The 8,145-nt window shown below is 37.7% G+C and overlaps 1 pseudogene; it reads right to left on the bottom strand.

Moving 5' to 3' along the window:
- Nucleotides 1–355: 355 nt before the first annotated feature.
- LOC137005591 (5S ribosomal RNA) lies at nucleotides 356–472 on the bottom strand (annotated as a pseudogene).
- Between the last annotated feature and the right edge of the window lie 7,673 nt (nucleotides 473–8,145).

Here is an 8,145-nt window from a genome sequence, read left to right as displayed (position 1 = left end):
TACATTTACATATATATATATATCTTCCAAGGGGTTTTTTCCCTCCTAGGACTTTTTTCCCAGTGCTAGCACGCTGGGTTTTTCTCCTAGGGGGTTTTTTCCACCCCTGGAAGTCAGCCGACATTGGCTTAATGTAGCACCATCTTGTATATGTTACATATTACCACGCTTGTTTGTACAGTTTTAACCACTTCCCTTTTTTTTTCTGTGCTTCTAATATGTAAAGCTGCTTTGAAACGATTACCATTTGTAAAAGCGCTATATAAATAAATTTGACTTGACTTGACTATACTGGGGCATTAGGACCCACACAGACCACAGGGTGAGCACCCCCTGCTGGCCTCACTAACACCTCTTCCAGCAGCTACCTGGTTTTCCCAGGAGGTCTCCCATCCAGGTACTAACCAGGCTCAGCCCTGCTTAGCTTTAGTGGGCAACCAGTCTTGGGCTACAGGGTGATATGGCTGCTGGTATGCGTTCATTTGATTGCCAGAAAAATTTAAATACACAACAGATAAAGAATTCAATTAATTAGACATGTTTTTTGATTATTTAAATGGAATTAAACCATTAAAATGGAATCTAGAAAATAAAATAAAATTTGAGTGGAAAGAATAAAACATTTATCATAGGGAAAGGTGAATAAATAAATATGTTAAACTTGTATTAAATTGCTGGTAAATTGGACAAGATTCATTATTTCAAGTAATTATACATGCTTTGTGATTACTAAAGTTTAATTTAACCATTAAAATGGAGTCAAAAAATAAATAAAACGAAAAAAAAAAAAACGGAATCCAGAAAAATTAAAATGGAAAAAATATTGGGAAAAAATAAAACGTGTCCCAGTGCGCGAGGGCTTGATTTGCGCGCAGAGGTGGTGTCATGCGCGTCCGGGTTTAATATGAGCTTGCGGGCTCCCGCATGTAGATCTGTTATTCTCTGGCGGAAGTGATTTACTGCGCGCTCAAGCATCTGTTGTGCGCTCAATCATTATTGGCATTATAATGCCGCCATATCCCTGGGCCAAGAGACAAGAGATCTGTACTGGCTTAAAGACTCCCAGTGCATCGCAGTACAAAACTGGTGCTTTTTAGCTAGCGTTTTGGTGATGTGTTATAAAAAAAATGTTTAGCTTCATAATGCATACACCACATGTGCAGAATTGGTCAATTTTTCTTATACACTGTGGGTAATGGATCATTATATGACGCTTTGATATTCAGCATAATTTTCTGAGCACTGATGATCTTGCTGGTACATGCTTTTAACTATGGTTACAATCAGCAGAGGAACCGTCCTCCAATGGTCAAATTGTTTGATGGAAGCAACGATTTGGGTTTAAATGCCATCCAATCTTGGCCCTTGTTGCGCAACGTGCCTCTATTATTTGGTGATTTAGTGCAAAGAGATGATAAACACTGGCAGCTTTTGATTTTACTTTTGCACATAGTCAAAAGCATGTACCCTACCAGCAAGATCGTCAGTGCTCAAAATTATATTGAATGCGCTGCAGAACAAGTTTTACCTCTAGCTGAGCAACTCCTAGAATGTCGTGCATTATATCCACAGCAAAATTATTGCCCGTGTTGAAATACAAACACGTCATAAACATGAGGTAGTGTAGAATCAGTTGTCAATGTTTCACAGTGCAGAGCATGCATCTCAGCTGTTCTTAGTACAAGCTCAGGGTTGTCTTCACAGAACACCGACTGAAAGAGATGTTTCTCAAAAAGACAAAAACGACCGCAATATCGAGCCCCAAATAACTCAAGAAACCCAAACAAGCTGTGCAAGCCCAGATTATCCCCAGTGACTTGAATAACTGTACTCCTAATACAACCTCCAGACACTGGATCCTTAACCCCTACAATCTCAAGCACTTTCAAATCATTTACTAAAGGCTCAAGTATAGAATTAAAACCATAGCGCCTAACATCCTGTGCATGAAAGAGGGCACATAAATGAATATTCACCAATGAGGAGTTAAATATTGGAGGGAAATTCCTTAAAGTAAAATAGATTAAATGCGTATACCTTTTTTTGGATCCCAAAGGATTAGCGGTCTCAAAATCATCGTAAAATAACGGAATTTGTAAGGCATCATTTTCTGTAATAAAATAAGGGATTGCTTTTAAAATATGTCGCATCACTTAAGTCACCACAGGGCTCAACGCTAAGGATGTTTTCTGCTGGCCCAGTTGAGCCAGTGGTTAAAATTTTTACTTGCCCCGCCAAAATTGTCCGGGCCGCACAACAAAAAATTTATAAAAGTAAAATACAAGAAAATGGGCCTATAAAATAAGCATAGTTATTGTTTTCATTGTTTTTGATAAATTTAACCTCAATAAATAAGGTTAAGACACCAAAAGCTACTAGATTAAATATTTTAAATATTGTTTTGTATTGACAAATATGTAGTAATAAAATAGTAACGTTGTCACGGTACCAAAATTCCAGTAGTCGGTACCAATACCATGAAGATTTTACGGTTCTCGGTACCAATTTCAGTACCACAGCAAAATCTACTGGAACTATTTTACTATTTTATATAGCTTATTTTAAAAACATTAAATATGATTTGGAGTGTGTGTATTTGTGTGAGTGTAGGCTACCTCAATTAAATAAATGTTGAAATATAAAAAAAAAAAAATAAATAAATAAATAAATAAATAAATAAATGCTCAAACATCCATTGTGTACAGTTGAAAAAACGAGCATATGCTGGTAGGGTACACTCTAAAAAATGCTGGGTTAAAAACAACCCAAGTTAGGTTGAAAATGGACAAACCCAGCGATTGGGTTAAATGTTTGCCCAACCTGCTGGTTAGTTTTATTTAAACCAACTATTATTTAAAAATTGCTATATGGCTAGCTTAAAATGAACCCAAAATAGTTGGGAAATTAAAAACCAGATGCAATTAGAGTCAACAATAATAGACAAAAGGTGAATGTTTATTAATAAGCTTTAATATTTTATTAACATAAATTTAATAGTTTAATATTTTATTAATATAAATGTATTAATAAGCAATTTAATAAATGTTTATTGTTTAATAATTATTTATTGAACTTTAATAAATGTTCATTTCCAACATACTTTGGGTTAATTTTAATTAAGCAATACAGTAATTTTTAAACAATAGTTGAGTTAAATAAAACTACCCAGCAGGTTGGGCAAACATTTAACCCCACCGCTGGGTTAAAACAACCCAATTGCTGGGTTTGTCCATTTTCAACCCAACATGGGTTGTTTTTAACCCAGCATTTTTTAGAGAGTAGGTTTTGAAGCTGTATGCTGGTCAAATGTTGGTCCTAAGCTGGTCCTGGACCAGCATGGACCAGCTCAAACCAGCATACCAGCTTCAAATACCTACTTTACCAGCATATGCTCATTTTTTCAACATGGGTAACAGACGTGCGTATTTAGCTATTCCGTCAGAGAAACAGCACACTACAGCCTGTAAAACTATGAAATAAATATCGGTAAATAACGGTAACCTAAATAATAAGAAAGTTAAATATTATTTCAAAAAGCATTCGTTTTTTATTTCCACACATATAGCTAAAGTCCTGTTATAGAGTGCCCCAGGGATGACGCGTTTTTGTAGGCAAAACCCGGAAGCGAGTTAGTATTTTAGGACTTCCGGTTCCAACGCCGTAAAGTCAATGGGTTTTTTGAATGAGTTTTTGCTAAATCGCCTGAAATAAAGGTCTGTGGTTAACAAAGCCTCTAAATACTTTCACGTTTTGATCTATGACATAAAACACACCAGTTATAACCCACTTGTGATTTTTTAAAACTTTTACTGCGTCTTCAAATCGGCGGTTGCTAACAAATTTGCTAAAAGGGACTACTTCCTTTGGCGGGGACCTTAGACGACATCATTAAAAACGGGACATTTGGACAGCATTTCTCATGAAAAAGTGGATAATTATTCATACACAGCACAGATCATAATCAGCGAGAATGTTTATAAATAAAGTTGTTTTCTAAATAAAGTTTTAGGAAGCTTGGTGGTGACGACGTTGATCCACGACCATGGTGTGCTGTAGTCCGTTTATAATTATAATAATAATGCTTTTTTTTTTAGGCGCCTTTCAAATCACTCAAGGTCACCATACAACAAGAAATAGCAACAAGAACAATGTTAAAAATAATAAATAACAGTAAATGTCAATAACTTAAGTAAAAGGCAGCAAATACAAAACATGGCAGATATAAAAAAAACAAAAGTGCTAGACTTGAGTGCAAACAGTAATAAGCTGTTCTGAATAAATGAGTCTTAAGTTTAACTTTAAATTGAGATAAGGAGTCTGAATCACGGATGTTGGCTGGGAGAGAATTCCAAAGGCGAGGAGAAACACGGCTAAAGGCCCTATGGCCCATGGTGGTAAGACGAGCAGAAGGTGTATGGAGGAGACCCAGAGAAGAAGAGCGGAGAGTTCGAGAAGGAATGTAAGGCTGTAAAAGATCTGAAAGGTAAGGTGGAGAGAGGTTATGAAGAGATTTGTAGTTGAGGAGAAGAATTTTAAATTCAATCCGGAATTTGATAGGAAGCCAATGCAGCTGTTGAAGTGATGGGGTAATATGTTGTATAGATGGAGTCCGGGTTATGATACGAGCAGCAGAATTCTGAATCAGTTGAAGTTTATGAAGAGATTTGTGTGGTAAACCAAATAAAAGAGAATTACAGCAGTCAATGCGAGAGGTGACAATCGAATGAACAAGAATAGCACAGGGTGAGAAATGGACGGAGACGAGCGATATTTCGGAGATGAAAATAACAAGACCTGATTATATTATTAATGTGAGCTTCAAATGAAAGGGTGCTGTCAAAGATAACCCCAAGTTCCTAACCTGACTGGAAGGGAAAACGGAAGAACCATCAATGGATAAAGAAAAACTGCCAGACCTTGAGAGAATAGATTTAGTGCCAATAAGGAGTACTTCAGTCTTACTGCCATTGAGTTTGAGAAAGTTGGCAGAAAACCAGTCTTTAATTTCGTGAAGGCAGTTGGTAAGACAGGCAGGTGGAAAAGTGGAATCAGTGTATCATCAGCGTAACAGTGGAATTTAATACTGTATTTTGAGAAAATATTACCAAGTGGGATAAGATAAATAAGGAACAGTTGGGGACCTAGGACAGAACCTTGGGGGACACCACAGCTAACAGAAGAAGGTTGAGATTGAAAATTATTTAGTTGTACAAACTGTACGGTTTGAAAGGTATGAAGTGAACCAGGCGTGAGGAATACCAGTGATACCTATGGCAGACAAACGGTGCAAGAGAATCTTGTGTGAAATGGTGTCAAAAGCTGCACTCAAGTCAAGCAAAACAAGAATGGATAATGATCCGCCATCAGCAGCCATTAACAGATCATTAGTCACTCGCAATAATGCAGTCTCCGTACTATGCTTAGGGCGAAACCCTGACTGAAAACACTCATATAAGTTATTGTTACTAAGGTGAGCATGGACCTGTGCTGCTACTGCTTTTTCAAGAACTTTGGAAATAAAAGGAAGATAGGACGGAAATTATCCAAATTGTTAGGGTCTGTGCCAGGTTTCTTAAGAACTGGGGTAATAGCAGCTATTTTAAAAGATGATGGAACAATGCCGGAGCTAAGAGAAGTGTGAATAATATGAGTTATAAGAGAAGAAAGAGAAGGAAAACAGGCCTTTACCAAATGGGTTGGTATAGGATCAAGTAAACATGTGGAAGAATTAGATTTGTGAATGATATGAAAAATGTCTTGTTCAGATGGCAAGTCAAATGAAGAAAGAAGAATAGGAGGAAAATCAATTGAGTCACTATTTGGTGGACTACAATGAACAGTAGCCAAAGAGGCCAACTGTTGGTGGATGGCAGTTATTTTATCATTGAAAAAAGACATAAATTTATCACATTGAGCAGTGCAGTACAGGTGTGCAGGAAGTGCGTCAGGAGGTTTCAGAATACGATTTACAGTGGAGAATAAAGCTTTGTTATTACCGTCTCCGGACTCAATTAAATGTGAATAAAAATCATTTTTTGCAGCAGAAAGAGCATCTTTATAAAGATGTATATGTTCGCTATACTTCTCTTTATGCACCATAAGCCCAGTACGCTTATAAAGACGTTCCAGGCGCCGTCCTCTAGTTTTGAGCTGGCGAAGTTCAGGAGTGAACCAGAGTGAGTAAATGATACAGTCCGAACTTTGAGAGGTGCAAGAGTGTCAAGGAGCTGCAGTAATTCAAAATTATGAAAGCAGACCAGGTCCTCAGGAGAAGTGATATGGTCACTATGTGGAAGATCAGTAACTGCAGCAGTAAAAACTTCTTTTTTATATTCCGAAATGTCATCAAGCGTTGTTGTTTGGATTTAGAGAGTATAACATTAGCATTAAATGAAAGCAATTTATGATCAGAAATGGGTGTTGCAGCTGCAGTACAGTTCATGGGTGTAACACCTGAACAACAGACAAGATCCAGAGTGTGACCTCTACAGTCCACATATTGCTGGAGAACAAAACTGTCCAGGCAAGAAATTAAATCTCTTGTGAGTGGGTTACTGACATTGTCCACATGAATGTTAAAATCACCCAGTAGAATAATATTAGGTGATAAGGTACACAGAGAGGTTAAAAATGCAGAGAATTCATCTAAAAAGATATTACTGTGTTTCGGTGGCCGATAAATAACAGACCTCAGCAGAGAAACATGGATTTGCAGTTATCATTTTGTGTCAAAATGTTGGATTTTGAGGTAAAATCATACCGTATATATTGTATTGTTATGGGTTAGGGTTGTTGACAACTATCAATTAAAAAAAAATGTCGAACATGTATCTGTCTCGGTCACCAATCTATTCACACTACATTTCCCATCATCCATCTTTCTGATCACCTGCAATCCTTCAGCAATCACCCCGTCACTCACCACTAATTACCTGCACCTGTCACTCATCATCCCATCAGCCATGAACTATTTAAGCACACACCTCAGCCACACTCATTGTCTGTTTTTCCTAAAGGATACTAGATGTAACCCTATGTGCTGCTTACCTGGTTGGCTAGCCTTCTAAGAAGTTATCTTCTCCATTCTTCCATGGTCTTCACTCCATGTCCTTCGCCTCCAACGTCTTCCTCCTGTGTCTCTGTGCAAGTCCCCTGTCTTCATAGATTCACTCTGGTCAACTTCAGCTGAGGTGTGTGCTCATCCAGTCCCCTTCATTCAGTAACTCATCTTCTACACTCAAGCAAGGAGTGAGAACTAAACAACCACCCTTTCATCTTCATTCATCTCTCTGCTTTATTTGGATACCTGTCTGTTTACTTTCTCACCGTGTTCAATGAACTGTTTAAAGTTCTCCCATTGTGCTCTGAGTCTACATATCATTACAGTATCATGCTAACTTCTGTTTTCTATATAGGTCTGAGATGTAATGGGGTCTGTGTTGTCTAGAAGGTCTGTTGCTTGTGACACTTGATATCTCATCCAACTTACAATCTCTTTACAATGTGTCATGTACCGTTTAAACCCATGTTTTCCAAATGAAGGTCTGTTGCTTGTGACATCCCATAATGCACTTAAATGAAACAGAAGCATTGATGTGAGTTCCTCGGCCTGTCTTATGAAGCATTTCTTGTGTGAAGACAAGGAACCTTGAGTATCTTTCTTTTTTGTGCCTTTCCGTCTTAATTTTCTAACTTTGTTCGCTTGCATCTCAGCAAAAGCAGAGATGTATCTAGCAATGTGCAAATTAAATAAGCTTTAGAGATGGTTGATCACTGGTGTGTTAAGTCAACATTAACAAGCAGTTAAAGTGTTGTTTTTTCTTTTTTTTTTCTTTCCCCAGGCTAGTATGTTGCATGATTTACAAATGCTCTCCATTTTCCTGTGTCTGTGTCAGTCATGCCATGCTCTCCCTCACTCTACAAGTGATCACAATCCATGGAGTTCTAATCACACCTGTTACTCAAAGCTGTATCAGCAGCACTATAAAGCAAACTCACACAGAGAAATTGGTGTCTGGCCTAGTCGAGTGCTTGCCTGAGGATTCCTATCATTATCTGACCATGGTCTTCAAACTCATCTTCAAAGTCTTAGTCATTGTCTCATGTCCTGTTATCTCCTCGTCAGCTTCTCAGTGTATGGTTCTC

The sequence above is a fragment of the Chanodichthys erythropterus genome, chromosome 17 (assembly GCF_024489055.1).
Source record: "Chanodichthys erythropterus isolate Z2021 chromosome 17, ASM2448905v1, whole genome shotgun sequence".
Classification (NCBI taxonomy): domain Eukaryota; kingdom Metazoa; phylum Chordata; class Actinopteri; order Cypriniformes; family Xenocyprididae; genus Chanodichthys; species Chanodichthys erythropterus.
Note: the sequence above shows the minus strand (reverse complement) of the source record. Positions and strands in the feature narration are given on the sequence as shown.